Source organism: Rattus norvegicus, chromosome 13 (genome assembly GCF_036323735.1).
Source record: "Rattus norvegicus strain BN/NHsdMcwi chromosome 13, GRCr8, whole genome shotgun sequence".
In the NCBI taxonomy this organism is placed as follows: Eukaryota; Metazoa; Chordata; class Mammalia; order Rodentia; family Muridae; genus Rattus; species Rattus norvegicus.
In genome coordinates this window covers 52,878,633-52,887,494 of record NC_086031.1, presented here as the reverse complement: position 1 = coordinate 52,887,494, position 8,862 = coordinate 52,878,633, and the positions used below count along the sequence as shown (strand labels likewise).

At 42.3% G+C, this 8,862-nt stretch overlaps 1 long non-coding RNA gene across 3 annotated transcripts in view; it reads left to right on the top strand.

The window, feature by feature from the left end:
* The first annotated feature begins 481 nt into the window (after positions 1-481).
* The window catches only part of LOC108352542 (uncharacterized), a 30,737-nt gene continuing 22,356 nt past the window's right edge, over positions 482-8,862 (top strand). For 2 of the 3 annotated variants that reach the window (XR_005492498.2, XR_010057024.1), the window contains exons 1-2: positions 1,383-1,724; positions 5,891-5,941. This is a non-coding gene — a long non-coding RNA (uncharacterized LOC108352542). The other variant, XR_010057025.1, reaches the window with a different exon arrangement.

Below are 8,862 nucleotides of genomic sequence, written 5' to 3'. Positions count from 1 at the left end.
TGACATCTGTCCAGGATCTTCTGGCCTTCATAGTTTCTGGCGAAAAGTCTGGTGTGATTCTGATAGGTCTGCCTTTATATGTTACTTGACCTTTTTCCCTTACTGCTTTTAATATTCTTTCTTTATTTTGTGCATTTGGTGTTTTGACTAGTATGTGACGGGAGGAGTTTCTTTTCTGGTCCAATCTATTTGGAGTTCTGTAGGCTTCTTGTATGCTTATGGGTATCTCTTTCTTTAGGTTAGGGAAGTTTTCTTCTATGATTTCGTTGAAGATATTTACTGGTCCTTTGAGCCGGGAATCTTCACTCTCTTCTATACCTATTATCCTTAGGTTTGATCTCCTCATTGAGTCCTGGATTTCCTGTATGCTTTGGGCCAGTAGCTTTTTCCACTTTACATTATCTTTGACAGTTGAGTCGATGATTTCTATGGAATCTTCTGCTCCAGAGATTCTCTGTTCTATCTCTTGTATTCTGTTGGTGAAGCTTGTATCTATGGCTCCTAGTCTCTTTTTTTGTTTTCCTATATCCAGGGTTGTTTCCATGTGTTCTTTCTTGATTGCTTCTATTTCCATTTTTAATTCCTTCAACTGTTTGATTGTGTGTTCCTGGAATTCTTTCAGGGATTTTTGTGATTCCTCTCTGTAGGCTTCTACTTGTTTATTTATGTTTTCCTGTGTTTCTCTAAGGGAGTTCTTCACGTCTTTCTTGAAGTCCTCCGGCATCATGATCAAATATGATTTTTAAAGTAGATCTTGCTTTTCTGGTGTATTTGGATATTCAGTGTTTGCTTTGGTGGGAGAATTGGGCTCCGATGACGCCATGTAGTCTTGGTTTCTGTTGCTTGGATTCCTGCATTTGCCTCTCGCCATCAGATTATCTCTAGTGTTACTTTGTTCTTCTATTTTTGACAGTGGCTAGACTGTCCTGTAAGCCTGTGTGTCAGGGGTGCTGTAGACCTGTTTTCCTGTTTTCTTTCAGCCAGTTATAGGAACAGAGTGTTCTGCTTCCAGGTGTGTAGTTTTTCCTATCTACAGGTCTTCAGCTGTTCCTGTGGGCCTGTGTCCTGAGTTCACTAGGCAGGTCGCTTGGAGCAGGAAGGTTTGTCTTACCTGGGATCCCGAGGCTTAAGTTTGCTCATGGTGTGTTGCTTATGAGCTCTCCACTCGGGCAGCAACCAGGAAGATCTGCGCAGCCCTTTCCGGGAGCTTCCGTGCACCAGGGTTCCAGATGGCGTTTGGTGTTTTCCTCTGGAATCAGTAATGTGTGCAGAGTGCAGTCTCTTCTGATTTCCCAGGCGTGTCTGCCTCTCTGAAGGTTTAGCTCTCCCTCCCACGGGATTTGGGTGCAGAGAACTGTTTATCAGGTCAGTCCCTTCAGGTTCCGGCGGTGTCTCAGACGCCAAGCCATTCCTTTCAATGGGAAGGACATGCACAAATATATCATTCAAAGAGAATTCTTGCATATGCACCATGTCTGTTCTTTTAAATGTGAGGGATGAATACTCTATCTGAAATAGCTTTTGAGGTCTGGAATCTAGTGCACACAAATGCAGCACATGTGAGTGTGTGCTTATGGTGGGGCAATGGCACATTCGTGAATAGGTCAGGTACATGAATGTGGATTGTTTGAAAGAATGATTCATCTCCAGCCACAGAGGCAAACGGGAGAAGAAAGGAAGATGAAGGGGCTTACGGAGCAGACATGGTGAAGTGAAGGCTAAAGGTGAGAGAGGAAGGGCTTAAAGAAGCCAACTCTGTCATCACATGTGCGAAAACTTCTCCACCCCATAGCGTTTTAGTTGCGATCCTCTCTCCCTGCACCCTCACTCCAGGCCAGGTTTATTTGTGTTGGCCTTGCCCTTGGTTGGCTCCATTTGAAGTCTTAGCCTTCCAGACTCAAAATTTGACAACTGTTCATTTTGAGGTTTATCTTGTTCAGGGAGAAATACATCCAAACTCGTATTGCTGGTTTGGAATCACGTTTATTTAAATGGACATACCACGTCCTTGAGAATTCTCTGGAAAATGGGGGGCGGGGTGGATTGGAGTGTGCTCTCCTCATTAAAATATCTTCCTGTGTGTGCTGAGAATGTCAAGCGGCCACTGCATTCTCCTCCAGGGAGTTCATAATCAAACCCAGGACCTAGTTAGATGAAAAAAAGAGCCCCCTTTTAGCCCTAACAAAGTCATATTCTTTCTTCCACCAATCCTTGCCCTCTGTAAAACATAAAATAAAAATTTTAAACCTGTTTATAGAAAAAAATGTTTCCAACTATTAGAGCATAATAAGGAGCTGGAGTTTTTAGAATGTAGGCAGAATAAAGCTACACGCTCACTGTGTCGTGCGCGCATGGGTAAGCAGCTCTTGAGAAACTGGGGTTTCTGTTAATGATGGTCATGTCGTTCCTTGACTATTAAGTACTTGTCAAGCCCTTAGGATGTTCACTTTCATACCATTTAGGTGTTCGGAAGCACTTGGCGGATATAAGGAATCCTCTGAGCTCGGTCTGCAGAGCAATAGACATTTACCCTCCCAGGTCAGTAGGCAGGGATTATTTGCATAAAATTCAGGTATGCAAATTCAGATGTTGCAGATGCTGGATAGGTAACGGGAAGGAGAGATTATCGCCTTTGGGGGCATTTGAGACCGATGGGCTTGATAGGTGAGTTGAAGACATTAAAATGATATCAGCTCTGTAAGGCACAGTCTTTGACTACCTGTGAATTTATCATACTTGGCCCAGAGGGATTATGCGATTACATGAATGCACCTAGGGGAAATAAAATACACTGGAAATAGTGCCAGCAGTTTGGTGACTGACTGGCCTTTATTGGGAGAGGTTTTCAGGGAGGAACATTAGCGTCGCTCTAAACTGAAGAAGAGATACACTGGGAGAGCCCTCCTGGTGAAAGGCTGGTTCGAATCGACCTCTCTTCGTAATATCTCCCCAGATCATTGCGTCCTCTTCACTGTTTCCAATCAGTTTATCTGGAGTCTGGGAAAGCAAAAGAGGTGGGGCTCAGAAAGAGAATTCGGGGCTGAAAGCAGCGTGGAGGCCTTCCCCCTGTTCCGTCAGCCGTAGAGGCCGGTGCCGAGTTGGGGTGGCTTCCCCTCTGAGAATTTTGCTTGCTGTGGGTGTGGAAAAATAAAGGCCATAATTTCAGGGAGAGAAAACCAAATAGCCAAGCACTGGCTCCTAATTCTGCAATGATGAATCACGTATTTATTTCAATGTCAGAGAAAAATTTCCCAAGAATCTTCTGTGAGTATTAGGATGCCATTCTGGGGTGTATTTATCTCTCCAAAGGCTTACCCTTCCCCTTCACTTTAATTGGCTATGTTAGATTGATTTTTGAAAAATGACAACTTACGGAGGAAACATTCTGGTTTCCTGAAGCAATTATCTTATCTTCCCAGTTAAAAGTTCTACCCTGCCATCCCTTCAGAGGCTACCTCAGTGGAGGTTTTTAAACACATCTTAAAGTGACGTTGGGAAGAAGAGATAAGGATGTCTCCGTTGAGGATTTAAACTTTTCTTTAAAGGAATTCTAGGTGTTAGCAGCTGCCTGAACACCAAAGGTCTAAAATCAGGGGGTAATGTCTCTAGAAAATCAGACTGCAAGTCCGCTAAGCAGGAGACTCAAAGTACGAAGGCGCCACAGACAAGATAGGGGCCAGTTCAAGCCTGGAGTTTCTCCTGTGCTGTCCCAGGTGGTAATCCAGCTTATCTTTGAAGTTTCCCAAGACTGAGGGATTTTGCTGTCTCCCTATGAACCGCATTCCATTTTTCTTGGCTTCTCAAGAGATTTGTAAATTCTTCCTTAAAGGCAAAAAACAAAAAACAAAAAAAACCAAAACACACTTTTTTTTTAAACTTCTACTTATGTGTTGCACATTATATGAGTTTGAATTCTCCTGTAAATAGATTTTCATATATTGGAAGAAAACATTCACTATCACATTTAGATAGAATTACCAAATCTGGATTTCCTTTCTGTTTCGTTTTTGTAGTTCATTCACAGTTTTTGCCAGTACAGAGGACACCGGAATGTATTCTCTAGTCAGAAGGTTATTTCTTTAAATTTCACACGGGGCAGGATGGAGTGAACATAGAGTGTAGACCTCCAAGATTATCAGCTTGGGAGGAAATAAAGTCACCGATGGGCTGGACTCCTTAGAAACTCTACTGTCTGAAGGAAGGGTAAGGACCACAGTGCTAAGAGCTACCTCATGAAAGAATCTAAAGGCACGTTCCAGGTGCAGGCTCTGGAACCAGGTGGGGCGAACATTATGAAGAAGCCTTGGGGCTCAAGAAGTGATGTAGTACAATGTTACCCCAAATTCGAGAATAGATGTCAAATGTCATTCATAGTTTACTTCCTTGTTTCCTGTTGAAAGCAGAGACAGATTAGTATAATAGTGACAAATTTAGACAATACCAAAATACAGTGAGTGGCTAGTAAATGAATTTAACTTTGAGGCAGAATGTTATTCCTTTTCCTCCCCCACCATGCAAAAAGTGCATCCATTCCAGAGGTGGGTAGAGGTTGTAGTTGATCACAGTGTTTAGTTTTATTCCAAAATAACTGTTTAAGGATATTTTAATAAGTTTTCCACTGGTTGTTTATTGTGTCTTGTGCTCAGTAGAAAGGGATAAGGCTTTTTTTCCTCAAAAATTATTTCTAATGCAAGTGTCAGTATAGCCAGTATTGTTATTCTGTGTGTACAGCAACATATGTTTTAATTTTAGAGTGAAAATAGGCCTCTCTTACTTATTTGATGACTTTCTTTCTGTATAACAAATCCAGGTAGGGATATTATTGTAAATAGAACTATTTTCCATTGACTTTGCTTTCTCCAAACAATTGCATCATGATAAAATTAAAAACACTTTTTCAGCCTCCATGAATCACTAGTGTTCACTAAACTTTTCTCTACATTCCCCCTGACCAGTATTTCCCCGTTAGGTTGCAAACAAGCATGGAAAATTTCACCTTTCCAGACAGGACCTTTTGGAAACCATGAGCAGCAGGAAGGGAGGTTAAATTTATATTTAGCTTAGATTTTTTTTAAATCACGAATGATATAATATGGGGCACCGAGCAATCAGTTTTTGGGTATAATTGAGCTGGCTTGTTTGCTGGTTCAATTATTTATGAGCCACTTACAGATTTATTTAGGCATCTCAGCCTACCCTGACCTCCATCTCCCAGAACCCAATATCTTCACAGTTTGTTTTCCCCGTTTGGAAACATAAATAAGCAGGCTTCATACCAGTATAAAACACGTTCATGTGGCAAGACAAAAAGGCGATTATGTGCTATTTGAAGTTAGCCCCAAACATGAAGTTCCTCCCATTACTCTGTGAGGGGACCCCTAAAATATGAGGAATAAGCATGAAGTTCCTTCTGTTGCTCTGCGAGGGGACCCCCAAAATATGAGGACTGTTGAAACAAGGTGACTAAAGAAACCCTGTCTATTTTAATATGACTCAACAATGCATTAAACAAAGAGTGGGAGCAGTGTTGGGAGAGCCACATGTTTGCTACTTCTCTCAGAAGGCTTTATGATTAAAAAAAAATGGGCAAGCTAGGAGTCTGAGAATTTTGAACTACTAAATCAAAGGTGACAGCCTTTCTCAGGAGAAGTATTCAGGATTGAACATGGAATTACAGAGCTGAGATAGGATACTAGTGTTTAGGTAATTGGGACTCCATGACTTTGACCACTAAAGCATGCAGACTAGAATGGTACAGGAATTTAGAAGAGAGAGTGAAGCAACCAGAGGTAGAAACACCAAGCAATGAAAGGGACTTGGTGAAAGTGTATTGTAAGATACAGGGGGGCAGTGGGAAGCCATAATTTTGACCGGAGCTGCCTTCTTGTAGGTGTCCTGGAGTTCTTCGGGAAGGTGCGGACAGGGCGAGGTCATGGCAGTTGTAAGTATTTGGGATGAAATGGGGAACAAGGCTGGCTTCACAGTTGGCTCTTATAAAAGCCGGAAGGCGTGCCCTGAATCTGTCAGCAACTTTTCCGTTTGTATTGAGTTGGATAAACAGCAGAGCATGGAGATCAAAACCAACTTATTTTTACTCTGTGTCTTTGTGGGCTCCTGGAGAAAGTGACAATCTCACTGACATTATTTTCCATTATAATTTTTTGGCCTTAATTCTGTTGAGCCTGTTCATTGTTGGTGTTAGCATTGTGCTTAGCAGGCCGTGTATGGGATTAGCACTGCTGTCTACCTACGCTTTTCCATGAGCTACCTACAGCCACATCAGTTACCGTTTGTTAATTTCAGAAAATTTGATCACATAAGTGAGGGCATTTCACTTGTTAGCTTCTGGTCTAGAGCCAGTTCTTTTTTTAAGGTGGCCTCAAGTTGTGGTAGTTAGGTCCTCCACACTTCTCCCCCTCTTCTGTGACAAGTACAAGTTATTCATAAGGAAACAGAGTACCATAAAATCTAAAACACAGCCTGGGCTTCACAGTGACAGAGCTTGCATCACATGACCTTCAAACAGCAATGAGTATTTAATTAAACTAGAAAGAAAGGGATACACTGAGAATAGCGAACCCAAGCCTGAAGGCAGGAGTTAAGGAGAGATGCCTCATGGTGTAGTTCAGAAATTTAATGTATGATTGTGCCTTATACACCTCAGGAGGAGAGAGATGTTGCGGGTTACACATCCCAAATCTGGTTGAATAGACTTTTGGTTGATATGTAGCACCCTATAGATTGTAATATCTGCAACGTAAGTTTAGAAAAGTGTTCCAGCTTTGTTGACGGGAACTTCCCCCTCCCAAGAAGATTCTTGCATTTCTGGTTAGCTTTGGTTTTGAAACAGGTCTTCCTATGTAGTATAGATTGCCTTCCAAATCTTTAAGCCTACCATTGCAGCCTCCAGAGTTCGAACACCTGCCTCTATGCCCAGTGAGTCCGGTTGGGAATTTAGCTCAGTGATAGAGTGCTTGCCTAGCAAGCGCAAGGCCCTGGGTTCAGTCCCCAGCTCCGAAAAAAAAAAAAAAAAAAAAAAAGAAAGAAACCTTGTTTTGGATATTTCACCCAAGTACTAGGGAGACATTTGAATCTGTGGAACACAAAGACATGATGATCATGTGAGAGATGGGTGTGTTTCATCTCTGCTTAATTATCACTCAGTGCAAACTCATCTTGAAGCATCAGTCTTGTGACTGCATAAAATCAACTGAAAATAAAATGGAAAAACTGAACCCAACCACAATAAAAAGTAAACAAAGTTCAATCCCAAGCAGGGAGCTGCCATGCGCACACATTGTGGGGTCAGCTGAGCTCTGAGCATGAAGGTCTCCTACTTCTTCCTTGAGCCCGAGGCAGACCTTCAGCACTGTGGATGGCCAGTGATTCTGCTCTGAGGAGTACTTTCTGACACATGCATGACTCCCCTGGTTGTATTTCTCAAGCTTAAAGGCACCATCCAATGCCTAAGAGCCTGTTGACAGAAGCCAGGGGTGCAAGAGAGAGCTCATTGATGAGCCAGTGCACCCGAGGACCAGTTTTCTGAATGTACCAGTTTCTAAATACTTGCTTCTTGTAGGTGACCCTAAGCAGTTGGCTCTGGGTAACTTTACTCACATCCTGTGTCCCTGTTCGTGCAAACCTAACTCCTCAATATTAGGGTTTCATTCACAGTTAATGTTTCCTAGCAGTGTTAAACCTGGTGGGGAAAAGCAATGCACATCTCTTGAAGAGTACAGGCTAGACTAAACAGATGAAGCAAAGCCCAAGGTAACACTGATGTAGTCTTTCGTGTGCCTAGTTTTACAAAATGTACTTTATCAATACTTCTTCAGTGGTCACAAAGAGACCCCTGAAATACAAGGTGAAGGATAAGCATGCTGGGACTTGAAGTTTCAAAGTGCCTTTGGAAACTAATCGCCTCCCTCATTTCTTACCTTGCTCTTTTGTGTTGTATCATTAATAGGATTCTTTGCATTCTGTTGGTAACTAATTGCTGGGACTCCTGTACTTTGGCTTCTGTAGGCAACTTTATTGTTTTCCCTAGTCAGGATCTTGTAATGTAGCCCAGGCAGGCCTCCAACTCCACAGCCCCATTGGTTCCCTGCTTAAAACCCCTAAATGTTGAGATTGTAGGTTCAGCCCCTCTGGTTTAAGGGATTTAATGGTGCTTGTCAGACTGGATGTCTGAGTGTAGAGGAATGCAAACACACTCTTATATATCACCCTGTACAAAACTCAAGTCCAAGTGGATCAAAAGCCTCAACATAAAGCCAGATACACTGAACCTGATGGAAGAGAGAGTGGAGAGTATCCTTGAATGCAGTAGAACAGGAGGCAACTTTCTGAACAGAACACCAACAGCTCAGGCCCTGACAAAGTGTGTGAGCCTACAGAATGGGAAGCGATTTTTACCAACTCCACGGTTGATAGAAAACTAACACCCAAATTAAATAATTAGCTATAAAAAACCCCTAGGAATAAAAAAAACCAAATAATCCAAGTAGAAAACGGGGCACAGATCTAAACTAGAATTCTCAATAGAGGAAACTCAAATGGCTGAGAAACACTGAAAGAAAATGTTCAACATCCTTAGTCATCAGAGAGATAAAATCAAAACGACTGTGAGATTCCCTCTTCTGCCTGTTGGAGTGACTAAGATTAATAAGTAACAGCTCTTTCTGGGGAGGATGTGGAGCAAAGGGGATGCTGCTCCATTGCTGATGGGAGTGCAAGCTGATACAGCCACTATGGGAATTAGTATGAATGTTCCTCAGAAAACTGGGATCAATCTACCTGGAGATCCAGCTATACCACTCTTGTGTATGCACCCAAAGGATGTCCATAATAGCACAAGGACAC